The sequence below is a fragment of the Astyanax mexicanus genome, chromosome 19 (genome assembly GCF_023375975.1).
Source record: "Astyanax mexicanus isolate ESR-SI-001 chromosome 19, AstMex3_surface, whole genome shotgun sequence".
NCBI classification, from domain to species: domain Eukaryota; kingdom Metazoa; phylum Chordata; class Actinopteri; order Characiformes; family Acestrorhamphidae; genus Astyanax; species Astyanax mexicanus.
In genome coordinates this window covers 18,423,220-18,442,687 of record NC_064426.1, presented here as the reverse complement: position 1 = coordinate 18,442,687, position 19,468 = coordinate 18,423,220, and the positions used below count along the sequence as shown (strand labels likewise).

Genomic DNA, 19,468 nt, shown 5'->3' with positions numbered 1-19,468 from the left:
TCGTACGATTGTCGTACGAAGTGGCCCCATTGGAATGAATGGGGCCAATCGGAGGACGGCAGCTAGATCGAAGGACAGGTAGCTAGAACTCCAGTACTGTGTGTAATGGAGCAGCTATGGGATAAAACAGCATTAGGTCAAAAGTTTGGACACCCCGGCCCCCCAGTACTGTGTGTAATGGAGCCACGGGTCAAAAGTTTGGACACCCCCGAACGGCCAAAGCAACCTAGCGTGCATAGCTGATTGATGTATTTGCACGTTGCGTAACACCATTTAATCTAATTTATGCATATAAATCACCTAGCAACCACCTAGAAACACCATAGCAACCACCACAGATACCATAGCAACACCTTAGCAACCGCCTAGCAACACCTTAGCAACCACCTAGCAACCACCTAGCAACACCTTAGCAACCTCCCCGGATACCATAGCAACACCTTAGCAACCGCCTAGCAACACCTTAGCAACCGCATAGCAACCACTTAGCAACACCTTAGCAACCACCCCGGATACCATAGCAACACCTTAGCAACCGCCTAGCAACACCTTAGCAACCACCTAGCAACCACCTAGCAACACCTTAGCAACCACCCCGGATACCATAGCAACACCTTAGCAACCGCCTAGCAACACCCTAGCAACAACCTAGCAACCACCTAGCAACACCTTAGCAACCACCCTGGATACCATAGCAACACCTTAGCAACCGCCTAGCAACACCCTAGCAACCACCTAGCAACCACCTAGCAACACCTTAGCAACCACCCTGGATACCATAGCAACACCTTAGCAACCGCCTAGCAACACTCTAGCAACCACCTAGCAACCACCTAGCAACACCTTAGCAACCACCCCGGATACCATAGCAACACCTTAGCAACCGCCTAGCAACACCTTAGCAACCACCTAGCAACCACTTAGCAACACCTTAGCAACCACCACGGATACCATAGCAACACCTTAGCAACCGCCTAGCAACACCCTAGCAACCACCTAGCAACCACCTAGCAACACCTTAGCAACCACCCCGGATACCATAGCAACACCTTAGCAACCGCCTAGCAACACCCTAGCAACCACCTAGCAACCACCTAGCAACACCTTAGCAACCACCCCAGATACCATAGCAACACCTTAGCAACTGCCTAGCAACACCCTAGCAACCACCTAGCAACACCTTAGCAACCACCCCGGATACCATAGCAACACCTTAGCAACCGGCTAGCAACACCTTAGCAACCACCTAGCAACCACCTAGCAACACCTTAGCAACCACCCCGGATACCATAGCAACACCTTAGCAACCACCTAGCAACCACCTAGCAACAGCTTAGCAACTACCCCGGATACCATAGCAACACCTTAGCAACCGCCTAGCAACCACCTAGCAACCACCTAGCAACACCTTAGCAACCGCCTAGCAACACCCTAGCAACCACCTAGCAACCACCTAGCAACACCTTAGCAACCACCCCGGATACCATAGCAACACCTTAGCAACCGCCTAGCAACACCTTAGCAACCACCTAGCAACCACCTAGCAACACCTTAGCAACCACCCCGGATACCATAGCAACACCTTAGCAACCGCCTAGCAACACCCTAGCAACCACCTAGCAACACCTTAGCAACCACCCCGGATACCATAGCAACACCTTAGCAACACCATAGCAGATACCAGCCAGCACTGCAATCACACTCGCAGTTTCTGTAGGAACTGCAATCTAGTTCCACCTGTTTTTTGTCCGGTTAACTAGTGCCGCAGTTTTCGAAATATCGACTTCGTTCAAAAGAGAAAACGTGCGTCCTTATCGGGAATGGTGGGCTTGTATACAGCTTTCCGATCGGACTTACGTTTTTCGTAAAAACTTCGTAAGTACGCGTTTTTTTGCCCATTTGCCCATTTGCCCATTGGGCAGAACTTTGCACGCCCGTGGACGTCGCAATTTTTGAAATACGAAGATGAAACCAATTGAGGACCTGTAGAACTTATTGAGCTCTTTCCGAAAATATGCGTTACGAAAAGTTACGACGTACGGATTTCGTACGATTGTCGTACGAAGTGGCCCCATTGGAATGAATGGGGCCAATCGGAGGACGGCAGCTAGATCAAAGGACAGGTAGCTAGAACTCCAGTACTGTGTGTAATGGAGCAGCTATGGGATAAAACAGCATTAGGTCAAAAGTTTGGACACCCCGGCCCCACAGTACTGTGTGTAATGGAGCCACGGGTCAAAAGTTTGGACACCCCGGCCCCCCCAGTACTGTGTGTAATGGAGCCACGGGTCAAAAGTTTGGACACCCCAGAGCCCCAGCACTGTGTGTAATGGAGCCACGGGTCAAAAGTTTGGACACCCCAGAGCCCCAGCACTGTGTGTAATGGAGCTGCGGGTCAAAAGTTTGGACACCCCAGAGCCCCAGTACTGTGTGTAATGGAGCAACTGGTCAAAAGTTTGGGTACCTCGGTCAGCTCTGCAATCACACTCGCAGTTTCTGTAGGAACTGCAATCTAGTTCTTCTTCTTCTTCTTCTTCTTCTTATTATTAGTGTGATTGCAGTAATGCAATCACAGTACTGATCTTCTTAAGTCTTATTCTTCTTCTTCTTCTTATTATTCCACCTGTTTTTTGTCCGGTTAACTAGTGCCGCAGTTTTCGAAATATCGACTTCGTTCAAAAGAGAAAACGTGCGTCCTTATCGGGAATGGTGGGCTTGTATACAGCTTTCCGATCGGAATTACGTTTTTCGTAAAAACTTCGTAAGTACGCGTTTTTTCGCGCATTGAAAATGAATGGGCAGAACTTTGCACGCCCGTGGACGTCGCAATTTTTGAGATACGAAGATGAAACCAATTGAGGACCTGTAGAACTTATTGAGCTCTTTCCGAAAATATGCGTTACGAAAAGTTACGACGTACGGATTTCGTACGAATGTCGTACGAAGTGGCCCCATAGGAATGAATGGGGCCAATCGGAGGACGGCAGCTAGATCGAAGGACAGGTAGCTAGAACTCCAGTACTGTGTGTAATGGAGCAGCTATGGGATAAAACAGCATTAGGTCAAAAGTTTGGACACCCCGGCCCCCCAGTACTGTGTGTAATGGAGCCATGGGTCAAAAGTTTGGACACCCCGGCCCCCCAGTACTGTGTGTAATGGAGCCACGGGTCAAAAGTTTGGACACCCCCGAACGGCCAGAGCAACCTAGCGTGCATAGCTGATTGATGTATTTGCACGTTGCGTAGCAACGTGCAAACACCATTTAATCTAATTTATGCATATACATCACCTAGCAACCACCTAGCAACCACCTAGCAACACCTTAGCAACCACCCCGGATACCATAGCAACACCTTAGCAACCGCCTAGCAACACCTTAGCAACCACCTAGCAACCACCTAGCAACACCTTAGCAACCACCCCGGATACCATAGCAACACCTTAGCAACCGCCTAGCAACACCCTAGCAACCGCCTAGCAACCAAATAGCAACACCTTAGCAACCACCCCGGATACCATAGCAACACCTTAGCAACCGCCTAGCAACACCCTAGCAACCACCTAGCAACCACCTAGCAACACCTTAGCAACCACCCCGGATACCATAGCAACACCCTAGCAACACCCTAGCAACCACCTAGCAACACCTTAGCAACCACCCCGGATACCATAGCAACACCTTAGCAACCGCCTAGCAACACCTTAGCAACCACCTAGCAACCACCTAGCAACACCTTAGCAACCACCCCGGATACCATAGCAACACCTTAGCAACCGCCTAGCAACACCCTAGCAACCACCTAGCAACCACCTAGCAACACCTTAGCAACCACCCCGGATACCATAGCAACACCTTAGCAACCGCCTAGCAACACCCTAGCAACCGCCTAGCAACCAACTAGCAACACCTTAGCAACCACCCCGGATACCATAGCAACACCTTAGCAACCGCCTAGCAACACCCTAGCAACCACCTAGCAACCACCTAGCAACACCTTAGCAACCACCCCGGATACCATAGCAACACCCTAGCAACACCCTAGCAACCACCTAGCAACACCTTAGCAACCACCCCGGATACCATAGCAACACCTTAGCAACCGCCTAGCAACACCCTAGCAACCACCTAGCAACCACCTAGCAACACCTTAGCAACCACCCAAAATACCATAGCAACACCTTAGCAACCGCCTAGCAACACCCTAGCAACCACCTAGCAACCACCTAGCAACACCTTAGCAACCACCCAAAATACCATAGCAACACCTTAGCAACCGCCTAGCAACACCTTAGCAACCACCTAGCAACCACCTAGCAACACCTTAGCAACCACCCCGGATACCATAGCAACACCTTAGCAACCGCCTAGCAACACCTTAGCAACCACCTAGCAACCACCTAGCAACACCTTAGCAACCACCCCAAATACCATAGCAACACCTTAGCAACCGCCTAGCAACACCTTAGCAACCGCCTAGCAACACCTTAGCAACCACCTAGCAACCACCTAGCAACACCTTAGCAACCACCCCGGATACCATAGCAACACCTTAGCAACCGCCTAGCAACCACCTAGCAACCACCTAGCAACACCTTAGCAACCACCCCGGATACCATAGCAACACCTTAGCAACCACCTAGCAACATCTTAGCAACCACCTAGCAACACCATAGCAGATACCAGCCAGCACTGCAATCACACTCGCAGTTTCTGTAGGAACTGCAATCTAGTTCCACCTGTTTTTTGTCCGGTTAACTAGTGCCGCAGTTTTTGAGATATCGACTTCGTTCAAAAGACAAAACGTGCGTCCTTATCGGGAATGGTGGGCTTGTATACAGCTTTCCGATCGGACTTACGTTTTTCGTAAAAACTTCGTAAGTGTGCGCTTTTTTGCCCATTGAAAATGAATGGGCAGAACTTTGCACGGCCGTATACGTCACAATTTTTGAGATACGAAGATGAAACCAATTGAGGACCTGTAGAACTTATTGAGCTCTTTCCGAAAATATGCGTCACGAAACGTTACGACATACGAATTTCGTACGATTGTCGTACGAAGTGGCCCCATAGGAATGAATGGGGCCATCGGAGGATGGCAGCTAGATCGAAGGACGGCAGCTAGAACTCCAGTACTGTGTGTAATGGAGCCACGGGTCAAAAGTTTGGGTACCCCGGCCAGCACTGCAATCACACTCGCAGTTTCTGTAGGAACTGCAATCTAGTTGTTTTTGCTTTTTTGTCAAAACTTTTGTTACTTACATTTTTCAAACGATCAAACAAACTTTAATATCAAGACAAAAATAACAATACAATAATAATAAAAACACTGGTAACACTTTTCTTGGATGGTCCATTTTATGGCCTTGTTGATGGTCAACTGACATTCAACTAACACTAAATTGAATGTCCATTAAATTTAACTTAACTCTATGTTTAATGTAAATGATTCAAAATAGAACCTAACCCTACACCTAACCCTAACCTTAACCCTTAATCAACCATAAAATCAAACCCTACACCTAACCCTAGCCTTAACCCTTAATCAACCATAAAATCAAACCCTACACCTAACCCTAACCTTAACCCTTAATCAACCCTAAAATCAAACCCTACACCTAACCCTTACCCTAACCTTAATCTTTAATCAATCATAAAATCTAACCCTAACCTTAACCTTTAATCAACCATAAAATCAAACCCTACAACTAACCCTAACCCTTAATCAACCATAAAATCAAACCCTACAACTAACCCTTACCCTAACCTTAATCTAAGATTAAAATCTAATCCTAAACCCAATCCTAAAATATTAAGATAAGTGTTTGGGTTAGAGTTGAATGTAGGGTTATATTCAATAGAGACTCATTTACTTTCACCTCATAGCTCATTTGCATTTAATAGACATGTAGTTGGATGTTAGTTAAATGTCAGTTGAGCATCAAGGAGGCCATCAAATAGACCATCCAAGTAAAGTGTTGCCAAAACCCTTTTCAAATGATTTTCAATTATTTCATTTATTAAGGGAAAAAAAATATCCAAACCAATCTAGCCCTGTGTGAATAAGTGTAAATTAACTGTGATTAATCACACTTTTTGGAAAGCTGAGTTCAATGTCACTATTAACCACAACCAGACCTGATTACTTCCAGACCTGTAGAATCAAGAAATCACTTAAATAGAACCTGTCTGACAACATGAAGCAGATAAAAGATAAAACAAAACATTATTCTCCAATCTGAAGAAATTCAAAAACAGATGAAAATAATAAGAAAGAGAGGTAAAATTTGTATCCATGGGAGAATTCCACGGGCGAAACCCACTGTTGACCAAAAAGAACACAAAGGCCCATCTCACATTTGAAACAATCCTGAACAAGAATGTCTGACTATCAGTTTGTGACCTCAAGCTCAGGTGTACTTGGGTTCTGCAGCAGGACAATGATCCAAAGCTCACAAACAAGCCCACCTCTGAATGGCTTAAAACAACAAAATAAAGATTTTGGAGTGGCCTAGTCAAAGTCTGATTGAGATGCAGTGGATGATTTCAGACAGGTGGATTGTGCTTAAAACCCCCCAATGTGGCTAAATTAAAACTATGTTGTAAAGAAGAGTGGAACAAAAGAATCATTGCCAGTTATCAGTAAAGCTTGATTGCAGTTGTTGCCCCCAAAGATATTAGATTTAGGGGGCAAACACTTTTTCCCACAGGGCTAGATTGGTTCGGATAGTTTTTTTTTAATTAATAAATAAAATTATCATTTAAACATTGCTTTTTATACATTTGTTTAAAAAAAGGGAACATTTAAACAACACAATATAAGTCAAACTTCGGTAAAATCAAACTGTCCACCAAGGAAGCCTCATTTTAACTTGTTTTAAGGACATTACATCAAAGTTGGATCAGCCTGTAGTGTGATTTTCCACTTTAATTTTGTGTGTGACTCCAAATCCAGGCCTCCAATGGTTAATAAATTTGATTTCCATTGATGATTTTTGTGTGATTTTGTTGTCAGCACATTTAACTTTGTACAGAACAAAGTATTTAATGAGAATACCTAATTCATTCAGATCTAGGATGCGTTATTTGAGTGTTCCCTTTATTTTTTTTTAGCAGTGTATTTACTCAGGTTATGTTTGTCTGTTATTAAAAAATGCCACTGTAGATGTTGTCTTGCAATGTCACTCAATGTCTACTAAGTGGCCATTGTGAGCGTTTATACGTTCTGAATTTTAATTGCAAATATGTAGTTGGGAACACAAGGCTTGGTGGTCCAAGTAAAGTTGCTTCACTTCATAGCCACACTTCATAGTTACATTTCGGTGGAGGTGCTTTTAAAACTATGCCATGAGATACACTGTAGGGTACACATATATGCCGTAGAGCAAGGGTCTCAAACTCGCAGCCCGTGGACATATTGCGGCCCGCAGAATGATATTTTGTGGCCTCCTACTTGAAATAAAATGTTAGTGTATGTTTCCAGTAGAAGTTTATGTACTATTTTTGGCTAGCCTAAAGTATCAGGGTAAAGTTATAGTGATAAGACTTTATTATAATCTGTTTTTGTATTTCTTTATAATATTTTTATTATTATTATTATTATCATTCCAGGTTGTTAAATGCACAAAAAATACTAAAAAACAGAATTATTATAAAACAATGTAGGTTAGCACATGCGCAGTGTCTTTAGGAAGCACGTATTGATGGATAGCATAACTCAACACAATACTGACATGACAGAATGCATAGAAGAAAACACGTTCAGTCGTCCTTGTTCTGATGCGGCCCAGACTCTACCTCCAGCAGCTCCCAGATAAAATTTGAGTTTGAGTTTGAGACCACTGACGTAGAGTTTGTGGCTAAACATAGACTATTGCAAAGATTTAATGCAATAAAAACATAAATTGGCCTTTTTATAGCAGTAAAATGCCAGAAATCCCTAACTTCTCTGTAGGTCAGTGAAAAATATGTGGCCACTAGGCGGCGTGCAGAAAGACACTACCTGCTACACAAACACATGTACAAACACAGTAAATGCACTGTAAACAGTGCGCTATCTACAGCCATTTGGCTGGTGAGTGGGTGGCTGGACCGTCATGTGTAAGTGGAGTCGTTTTGGGTTCATTCATGTTAGCGTAGTGCCGGCGAAGGAGGAAAACATCTGCTCCAGTTCCTGCGCCTACAGCTTATGCAATCAGCAAACACTCGTGCGTTCACACATCATGCTGTTAACAGTGCCTTTCTTTCTCTCTCTGTCTTTTCTCTCTCTGTTTTCTCTCTCTATCTGTTTTGTATGTTCACAGGTCAGCATAATGTTTCTAGCGCCAGACGTTCATTCCTTCTTCTCATCTGTGAATAAATAAATCTCTCCATCGAAATGAGACGGAAGCGGCGGAGGAAAGACACTGCTAGCTAACTGTTCGCTAACTACAGACCCACCACACACAGTGTAGAGACCACTCTGAGTAGAATAGACAACAACACGGAACACACACATACACATACACCCTTACACCAACCAGCCATTTCATTAAAACCACCTCATTGTTTCTACTCTACACTCTAAGTCCATTTGATCAGGTGCACTTACTTTATGGAAGCACTTACATTATGGTAGTTCCATAATAACAAAATGTAGTTCCACACTTTAGTGTCAATCTTGGGCTGAGAATAGTATAACAACCAGAAATATCCAGCCAAAACATCCTGTAACCAATAATGGTCTAGAGGACTGGAGAATGACCAACACTAACTGTCCAGCAACAGATCCAGAGCTGCTGTCTCTGACTTTCTATTTAATAGATGGGATTCTATCTGAGTGAATGGGCATTGTGTTTAAAACCGCCAGCAGCACTGCTGCATCTAATCCACACCATGCTGAGAATGTTCCACCACCCAAATAATAGACTACTGTGAAGTTCTGACCATTGAAGAAAGGAGGATAGTATGCAATATGCAGAGAAACAGATACAGGACTACAGATTGTAATTATAGAACTACAAAGTACTCCTACATGGTCAGTGGAGCTGATAAAATGGACTGTGAGTGTGAGTGAAACTTGGGTTGATTTTAAGGAAGTGACTGATCAGTGTATACACACACACACACTAACACATATACATAAACTGTATACACACACACACTATATATAAACACCCTTGTCGAAGGGCATGGTTGCTGTGGTATGACCTAAGAGACATTAAGGATGATGTATTGGTTTATTCAGGGGAACTATGATGCACATTCCCGACAATTTAAAAATCTTAAAAAAAACATAGAATATCTTTATTTAGTTATTTAAAACTGAGCCTGAAAATATAAAAAAGATTTTTAACTTGCAAATGTAATCAGGAGGACAATAAGACGCCTCACTACGGACCATTAGGATGTGTTTGTGGTTTACGCCTGAGCGTGTGTGTGTGCGCGCGTGCGAGCATGTGAGTATGTTAGGTTAGCAAGTGTGTTAGCAAGAGTGTGTGTGTGTATGTGTGAGAGAGACTGAGTATATGTGTTGTAGAAAACTCACTCTCCAGTAGATTTTTGAATGGGACACACACACACACATGCGAGTGTGTGTGGCAAAGGACGAGTGGAAACCCCTTTGCCACTCTTTTCTCTCGAGAGGCGGACTACTTTATCTCTGTTGTTTGGATCAGGAGAGAGAAGAAAAAAAAAACGGAAAAAAAAAATTAAAATAAAAACGAGGACGGACCCATTGGCCAAAGCATGTTGCGCAACCTTGAGATGTGTCCTTCCTGCCTACTGCATTTTTACCACTTCTCTTCCAGGAGCTCATTAAGATAAATTAAATTAATGTATTTATTTTTTTAAGCGTTTCATCATCCAGTAGAATCCATATCGAATCCTGTTTTTTCTTTTCGTTTTTTTTTTTGTTTGTTTGTTTTGTTTTATCTTAATTTCTTAATCCAATCACAAGCGATGACTGTTCTTGGAGACGGGAACCGGACTATTTTGTGCAAGAGAGAGAGTTTGTGTGTGTGTGTATGAGGAAATATGTGTGAATGTGTGTGTGTGTGTGTGTGTGTGAGTGAGTATGTATGCTGAAACGCTAAGGGAACATCCTGGCTGGCTTGAACCCTCCAGAGGACTCTGCAGAAGAGCCGTGATGGATTTAAAGCGCTGCCAGAGGACCCTATCTAGGACGGAGCCGCTCGGACCCGAGCGCACTTGCTGGAAGTGTATCCTTCAGAGGAAAGGATTCTGCCATAGTATTTTATTTTTGTACCATTTCAGGATGCTTTTTTTCTTTCGTTCCCTTCTCTCAGGCCTGTATTTTTATTGTTTGTTTGAACTTCCAAAAACAAGAAAAGGAGAAGAAGAAGAAAAAAAAGAGGACATATGCCCACTCCATCATCATCCTCGGAAGGACACACGTGTTTCGTGCTCCTTTTACTTTTCTGTGTACCTACGTGTTTGTGGGAGTGTACTGATCTTTTTTGTACTGATATGCATTGGTTCGTTTGTTTACTTTGTGTGTGTGTGTGCGTGTTTGTATGTTTGTTTGTTTGTGCGTATGCCTGTGCGTCTGTGTCTGTCACCGTGGTCCTGTGTATGACATGTTTTGGCGCCTCCCTGTATCCCGATTCCCCCCAGATTTCCGCCCTTAAACCCTGGAATATCAGGCTGCAGGCACGATTAGCACGATTACCGCTAGCCTAGCGCCACTCTCGCAGCTTACGGACTCCTTAGCCTTTTAAACTCATGTGCAGATGAGAAAGTTGTGATTGGATAGTTATTAATAGGTTATTTATTACAGTAGTGTTTGTAGCTAACAGCTATCTTATCTAGGTTAGGTAGTTGTCTAACTAAGATGCATCACCCTATTATCGGCCTATTACCCTATTTTTAAACCAATTTGCCTTATTCAAAGTGAACAAGGGTGTCAACACGTTATTCTGACATAATCAAAGTACAGATGCCCACACTGGACAAAGGAGAGCTCATTGTACAACACCAGGAGTCGCTGGATCCCATGGGCACAGTGCATTTAAGGGCATTTAGCTGACACTTTTATCTAAAGTGACTTACAAGGTTATTCCTATTACAGAGGCAGACCAATGTAGTGTTAGGAGTCTTGCCGCATTCAGTCACCAAGACTGGGAATTGAACCCCAATCTCCACATGAATTTCTGGGTAATAATCTACACTCAAATTTCTCATAAAAATATTTATTTGGGTGAAAAAAGTCCTTCTGTTTATTTACAGTAAGCTCAGATTTCCAACGTTTTGATTTAAATGGTTGATAATAGGTTGATGCACTCTAACTAAGTAAGCTAACTAAGCTGTAGGTTAACAGTAAACATGAACTAGCAGTAGTGAAATATAGCCTGACTAGCTACCTAGCTATTATTTAGTTTAGTTTAGTTTTGTTGATTGATTTTTTTAAAGATGCTTTTGTTAAAAAATAAGTCTATTAATAATTGCTAAACAGTACTTTAGATCAATTAATGTTAGCTAAAGCATTAAATTTGTGGCTAATGGCAAGCGTGTCAGCTAATTGTTTATTAGCCACCTAGCTAACAGAGCAGGATTAGGGGTAGCTATACAAGCAAGCTAATGTTACTGTAAGCTAGCATTTAGCCACATATCAAAATTAGCCACAATTCAATCCCTCTAAACACATGAAAACTATTTAATTCTGACATTTATTTAACTAGAAAAGTAATAACAAGTGGAGCTTTAAAATAGCTACATACAGTATGATTAGAGTTAGCTAATCAAGCAAGCTAATGTTAGCCAAAGCATTACATTTGTGGCTAACAGTAAGCGTATCAGCTAATGGTGGCTAATTGTTTGCTGCCCAGCTAACCGAGCATGTTAAAATAACAGTTAAAAAAAAAAACTGTTTTTCATAAGGGTTCCAGGAAGGTTAACATGTAATGGTAAAAAGTACCAGGAACATTCTAGAAAAACATTCTGACAGAATAAGTGCTTTTAATTAATATGATATAAATGTTATCAATTGGTTGTAAGCATTCCTTCTGACCCAAGCTTAAAGTGAAGCCCTTAAATTTTAATCACAGCATAGGATTAGAATTAGCTAAGCAAGCAAGCTAATGTTATTGTAAGCTAGCATTTAAGTTAATAAAAAAGTAAGGTAATATCAAAGTGGAGCTTTAAATATAACTACATACAGTATGATTAGAGTTAACTAATCAAGCAAGCTAATGTTAGCCAAAGCATTACATTTGTGGCTAACAGCAAGCATATCAGCTAATAGTGGCTTATTGTTCACTATCCAACTAACTGAGCAGGTTATAAGTACAGTTAGCACTGTGTTTCATAATTGTTAGAAAAAAAAACATTCTGACAGAATAATATCATGAATGTGATATAACTGTTATCAATTGTTTTTAAGCATTCCTGCTAACACAAGCTTGAAGTGGAGCTCTAAAACACTAATCACTACATAGGATTAGATTTAGCTATGCAAGCAAGCTAATGTTAATGTAAGTTAATATTAAAGTTAATAAAAAAGTAATAACAAAGTGGAGCTTTAAAAATAGCTACACAGTGTGATTAGAGTTAGCTTATGAAGCAAGCTAATGTCAGCCAAAGCATTACATTTGTGGCTAACAGCAAGCGTATCAGCTAATGGTGGCTAATTGTTTACTAACCAGCTTACTCAGCATTTTAAAAGAACAGTTAGCACTTGTTTTTCATAATGTTTCCAGAAAGATTAGTAATAAAGTTTCAGGAACATTCTGGAAAAAACATTCTGACAAAATAATTTTTTTAGGAATTTGATATTAATGTTATTAATTTGTTGTAAGCCTTTCTGCTAACACAAAAAAGCTCTTAAAAATTCTAATCACTACATAGGATTAGCTTTAGCTATGCCAGCAAGCTAATGTTAATCTAAACTAACATTCAGGTTAGCCTCTAAACACAGAAAGATGTTTCATTCTAACATTCAATTAGTAAAGTAATAACTATTAAATCATTATTAAAATTAAAATTAACTGTTAAGTAATAAAATGCTAACACTCATGAAAAGATATATGAAAAGAAGTTGATAAATCCAGGTTGAGAAAGTAAAAAAGAAAAAGCTGCTGCCTAAGGTAGATTTTTACTGTCTGGACCTGGATTTAGCACCTTCATACATGGAAATAGTTCACCATTTTACAAAATCTACGTTTTCTCTTTTGCACATGAGTCAAGAGGAGGTGTGAAAGTGGCAGAATGGGCTGAGAAAGTGGACCTGCAGGCTTACCGTATTCCCTGACCGCTGAGCCTGATCCTGAACCTGACCCCACTTTCCGACTTCCTCCCATGGTGCACTGCGAATCTCGTTAAAGGGAAACGTGTCTCCTGTCCTGTGTCTTTAGAGGAAGCGTTTCTCCGGTAGGACTTGTCATCACACTCTGTGCGGACGGTGAAGTGTGAAGTGTAGATGAGGTTAATGCACTGCCCCCACCGTCCCTCTGTCCAGCCGTCCATCACTGGAAAGCGCCGTTAGCTTGCTCCGTGCTCCTGTGTCGGGTGTGTTCTCCTTTTTCCTAAATGTGCTGTGTATGTCAGAAAGGAGTGATAAACGGTGGCCACGGCTGGGAAAGGAAGAAAATGTTGGGACACGTTTTTTTTAAATAATTGCTGTTAAAAGAGAGGAATGAAACAAAAAAATAATAATAATCTAAACAAAACAACAACAAACAGCTTAATTACATTTCTTTCGCCTGAATGTGACTACCTTTCCTTTTTCCAGACATTCCTTACCAACAGAGATGGAGGTGGAGTTTTTGTTCTTTTCATTTGTTCACCTTTTGAAGTCATTGCTGTACTCCCAATATCAATATAATATGTGAAGGTTTACAGAACATCTAGGTCATTGAATTGACCTGACCATGCTCTGCTTCTAGGTGCATTTTTTCATAGCAGTGCGTCAGGTTGGACAAGCTTTTTGTTTACATTTTCAAACAACAAAAATCAAAATGCTGTTTTGCTCTGGTCTGCACAGTTGTGACCTGTTATCTACCCTATGTTGCAATGTCAACCCAAAACTACTACACCTAGGCCTTAATGAGTGGGCCTAAATGTGAAAACTCCCTCTGTACAACAATGCTGATTCATTCGGTCAGTTTACCCTCTGTGAGTTCTAGTAGTAAGCAGAGGTGGAAAAAGTACTGAAAAACTGTAATTAAGTAAAAGTACCTTTACTTTGCTAAAATTCTACTTAAGTAAAAGTAAAAGTACCCATCTAAAAATCTACTTGATTAAAAGTAAAAAAGTACTCAATTTAAAATTTACTTTGAGTAAAAGTTACATAGTTACTTTTAATTATTTGATGTAAAAAAATACAACAAATCCTAAATTAAATCTTTTTAATGAACTATTATTCCACATAATAAGTTGGACCTTTCAGGCACTATTTGTTCAGACCACCACATAAAACATTTTCAAGAACAAGTGGTATAGGTTTCTATGATCCATTTTTTTCTTTACTGTTAAAAAGTTATGGTCATATATGTGACTATAAACCGTATTTTGATAGCAGCTTTAACTGGTATTTACATGTTTTTTTTTTTAACATTCAATCAGCTTGTTTAATGATAAAAATACTTACCACCGCATGCTTTCGCAGGTTTGATGTGGAAGTTTTGAAAGCTGACAGCTCTGTCCGGCGGGGCACATTTTGCATTGCACAAGGACGTTATTCCCACTTCTGGTAGTAAGTTAGCACTAGGCTAAAAACAACAAACTAACAACAAGTGCCATACCTAGAACTTCCAGAAAGTCAAGAGTAATGTATGTATTAAAAAAATGGAGGTTCAAAAAGCTTGGTTGGTTCCTCTGGAGGATCATTTGTGGCGCAAGGCCTTCAGTTCTCCTCCTGAATTCCTAACCAATGGGAAAGCTGCCTCAGGATACCACAGGGGAACAATCTTGTCCAACCGTGCAACAGTTGCTATGAAAAAATATACAGTCAGTTTCATAAGTATTTGAACAATGACCCATCTTTTTTTTACTATTTTGTCTTAAAATTAAGCAGTCAATATGTACTGAACTGAAATGTAAGATTTTAGCTTTAATTCAAAGGAATTAGGAATTAGACACAACTTGTTGTGTATTTCCTGGTTCAAAAGGAATTGGTAATTTGACGATAAGCAGTTTCAAGGCCAGCTGTGGCCTGTTCTTGTTATTTCTTGACAAATGAAGGAAATAAAAGGTCTGATATTGAGTCCAAGTGCTCGATTTGCATTTGGTAGTTTAAGGAAACTCTCAATATGTGGTCGAAAGAGGTGTGAGGTTGAGGTTCATTTGGCTGAATCTAAAATCAGAGAAAGTAGAAATTTTTGGAGTGGCCAAATAAATAGAAAAATGGTGCATTCTTAAACGGAAGATTATGATTCACCTGAAACTAATACACATTTTTGGAAATTGGATAATGTTCAGTATTCACTTGTGTGCATAAAAAAATGGTGCTTATACAGCCAAGTTACATTGTGATTATTTTAGAGGAGAATTGGTTAAAAGCCCAAGGGAGTAAAATAATTAGTTTGTCCAATTACTTTTAAACCAGTAGAAAAATCTAATTTTTAAACAAATAATGCCATATTGTTGTTAAACCATTTTAATTAAAGTCCTACACATCGTTATTCCTAATCCAAATCAGGCACCTTAAACAGACAAAATTACATCAATTAAGTCCAAATACTTATAGACCTGACTGTAGTGTGACCCAAACGAATGCGATTGACTCAATACAGGCGTGAGCATTTAATTGAGTATTAATTAATTGATTGATTAAATCATTAATTCATTATTTATTCCTGATTTAATCCACTTTTCCACCGCACTGTAGAGACTAATACACTCCTCAAACCCACAGTTTAGCCACTGCCACTGGACTGCTAATGCAGGCCACCTTTCAGAGAGGACGAAAATCAGATGTGTGTGCTCGTAACGCGGTTTACAGCCGACACACACTCACTCACACACTCACACACACTTATACTGTTATATCACTCCAATACTAAACACCTTAACATCCATTCCTCTTTCTCTCTCTCTCTCTCTTTCTGTGCCTGATTTATTTTCACCATCTTATTTCAGACCCACCTAGAGAGCACTAGAGGCCCACCACATAACACACACACACTCACACACACACACGGTCCACTCAGGCGTCTCAGAGTGTGTGTGATATCATATATCATCCCTTGTTGTTTTCCAAGAGCCCATTGATCCCGTCACACACACACGCGTGGGTGTGTATCGATCCATCGGATGCTCTCCAGCCTCTCAGGCTGAGCTGGACCAGGACTGAGTATTCAGAACAATGACCTCCACTTTATCTCTCCCTCTCTCTCTATCTCTTTCTTGCTCTTTGTCTCTCTCTCACACTCTCTCTTTCATGAGCACATGTGCTCTCTCACTGGCTCTATAAAGAGGAAAGTAGAGAAAGAGAGAGAGAGGAGTAAATATGTCTCTCTCACTCTCTACCTTTTCCCTTTTCTCCCCTTTTCCATGCTCTCTATCCCTCTTTCTTTTTTTCACCAACTTTTTCACGTTTATATCTCTCTAACTATTCTGATGCTTCTTTTTTCTCTTTGTCTCTCTCTCTTCCTCTCTATAACTATTCAGGTACTGCCTCTCTCACCCACCCTTATTTTTGGCTCTTTCTCCCTTTTGCTCTGATTATCCCTCATTCTTTTTTTCTTTCCTCACTCTTTCTTCTTTCTATCTCTCTCTGCCTCTTTTCTAATGCTATTGCTCTTTGCCACTTTGTAATCCTTTCTTCCTTTCCCCTCTCTCTTTGTCTCTCTCTCTCCCTCTCTCCACCTATTTATCACAGAATCTGCCTTTCACCCAGTTCTTTGTTTCTTTCCTTTTTTTTACTCTTCCTGTCTTTTGCTCCCATTATCCCTCATTCTTTTTATTCTTTTCTCCCTCTTTCTTCTTTCTATCGCTCTCTGCATCTATTCTGATGCTATTGCTCTCTGCCACTCTTGCTCTCTCTCTTTCTTTCTCTTTGTCTTTCTCTCCCTTTCCTCTCCATCCCTTGGTTTTCTCATCCACCCTTGTGTTCCTCTCCCTCTCTCTTTTGCTCTATTTATCCCTCTTTTTATTTTTTTTCTCCCTCTTTCTTCTTTCTGCATCTATTCTTAATCTATGCTATTGCTCTTTGTCACTCGTTCTTACTTTTTCCTCTCTCTTGCTCTATGTATCCTTTTTCTTTATCTTGCCAGCTATTCTGATGCTGTATCTCTCTTCCTCCTTTTTGTCTCTCTCTCTTCCCTCCTTTTTTCTGTCTCTCTCTCCTGCTATTCTAATGCTATCACTCTATGCCACTCTTCTACTCTTTTCCCGTTTTCTTTTTTCTTTCTTCTTTCTCCCTCTCAGTCTTACCCTACTTTTTCTCTCCATTCCCTTCTGTCCCATTGTCTATCTACTGCTTTCTCTCTGTGAGTCTGCCCTCCTCTCTCTCTCTCTTTCTCTCTCCTTCTCTCTTTTTCTCTCTCTCAGTGTCAGTGCAGTTTGAATGGGGAAATGTGTTTGCATGCCTATATTAACATGAATGATGTCAACTTGATGCAATGATAATTAAACAAATGAAGCGCAAAGCAAAAAAAAAAAACTGAGGATGAAACTGGACACTAGTACTACTAATGACCAACACGGGCGACCTGCAGCCGATCCTGACCGCTATGATCAAAAAACGGTGTTAATACTGTAAATCTTCCTGCAATCGGTAAACGAGTTTCTGTTTGTTTGTTTGTTCGTTTGTTTTCCTTTGAGATGTTTACTTTTCTATGAGTTTAGATAAAAGAGAAGATTTTAAGAAAAGAGAGAAAAGAAACAGAAACTTTCAGCTGAAAATGATGATGATGATGATGATGGTGATGGCTGAAGTGACGGTGGCTGAAATAAAAGATATGTACCAAAAGTGTGTCTGGCTCTTTCTTTTCCTCTTGGTCACTTTCTCTCACTCTAGCTACATTTATGTATTTCACGCTCTGTCACTCCCTTTGTCCAGCTCATGCTCTGTTATTTACTCTCTTTTTCTCTGTATCCTGCTCTCTATCACTCTTTCACTGTATGTTGCTTTGTCTTTGCCTCTTTGTACCTCACCCTGTCTTTCTCTCCATCCTCTCTCTCTCTATCTGTGCCTCTTTGTCTCCCTCTCTTAGTGTCTCCCTCTCTGTTCATGTTTCTCTCTTTCTGGCTCCCTTGGCATCTCTTTTTCTCTTTGCCTTTCTGTTTCACTCTCTGCCTCACACTATCTCTGCTTTTAAACCTCCCTTTCTGTGCCTCTCAAGGCCTCTGTCTCTCTCTTTCCGTATCTTTCACTCCATGTCGCTCGCTCTGTCTCTCTCTCTCTGTGCATTAGGTGTGTAATTATTTAGTGGGGTTTATAAATACTTTATGCTCAAGCCCATTTTATATAAATGCAGTGTAGAACACTGCAGCTGAGTGTGTGTGTGTGTGTGTGTGTACTTGGGCTTGTGGCTTTCTTCACACACCCTTTCTCTCCTACTCTCAGTAGCTCTAACCTCTCTGCTGTTTCCAGTTCAGCTGCTGCAGCTCATCTGTGTGTGTGTGTGTGTGTGTGGTGTTCTCTTGTGGCTCTCTGATCTCACACTGTCAGCACTGTCTACAGGTCAGCTCTCTGACTGACACACACACAACAGCACCGGGACAGGTGTGAATATGTGTGTATGTGTGGGAGAGAGAGAGAGAGAAGGGAGAACGAGGGAAAACAACATGCAAGGAAGGGAGAACAAGGGAAGCTCAATAAAAGGAAAGAATAAGCAAGGAAAGAAGTAAGAAGAAAAAGAGGAATTAAGGAGGAGATTAAAACAAGTGAAGAGGACTAAAGGAGGAGAGAATGAGGAAATAGGCAAGAATGAAGGAAGAAAATAGTAAAGAAGATGAAAATGAGGTAAGGGAGAAAAGGAATGAAGGATTTAAAAATAAGGAAGGATTAAAGTGAAAAGAATGAGGAGAGGGGAAAGAGAGGACGGGATAGAGGAAAGAAGGAAGACTGAGAGAAAGAGGAAAGAAGGAAAAAGAATATAGAGAATAAGGAAGATTGTGAGGAAGAGGAAAGTATGGAAACAATATTGTGAGAGTAAAGAATCAGGCGAGGGAGAATAGAAAAGAGGGGAGAAGGAATTAGGAGAAAAAGAGGCAAGAAGCAGACGAGAATAGGAAAGAGGCAAGGAAGAGAGTGCAAGGAAAGAGTGAATGGAAAAGAGGAGCAGGCCAGGCAAGGGAAAATGGGAAAGAGGGAAAGGGTAATCAGGAAAGAAAAGAGAAACAGGGTAGAAGAGAAGGAACTATGAGAGGATGGGGAATGGGGTAAAGGAAGAAGAAGTGTGCAAGATAAGAGAGAATAGGAAAAAGAAAAGAGGATTGGGGAGGGAACATTGGAAAGAGGAAAATTGGAATGAGGAGAGAAAGAGGAAAGGGGGGAGAAGGAAGGGTGAAAGAAAGAGGATAGATAGA

General features: G+C 41.2%; 1 protein-coding gene across 1 annotated transcript in view; it reads left to right on the top strand.

Moving 5' to 3' along the window:
* Positions 1-17,597, top strand: part of syt3 (synaptotagmin III) — a 139,380-nt gene extending 121,783 nt beyond the window's left edge. The window contains exon 12 of the mRNA XM_022674037.2: positions 8,302-17,597. The gene's annotated coding sequence lies outside the window, so the exon portion shown is untranslated. The remainder of the gene's footprint in view (positions 1-8,301) is intronic.
* The last annotated feature ends 1,871 nt before the right edge of the window (positions 17,598-19,468 follow it).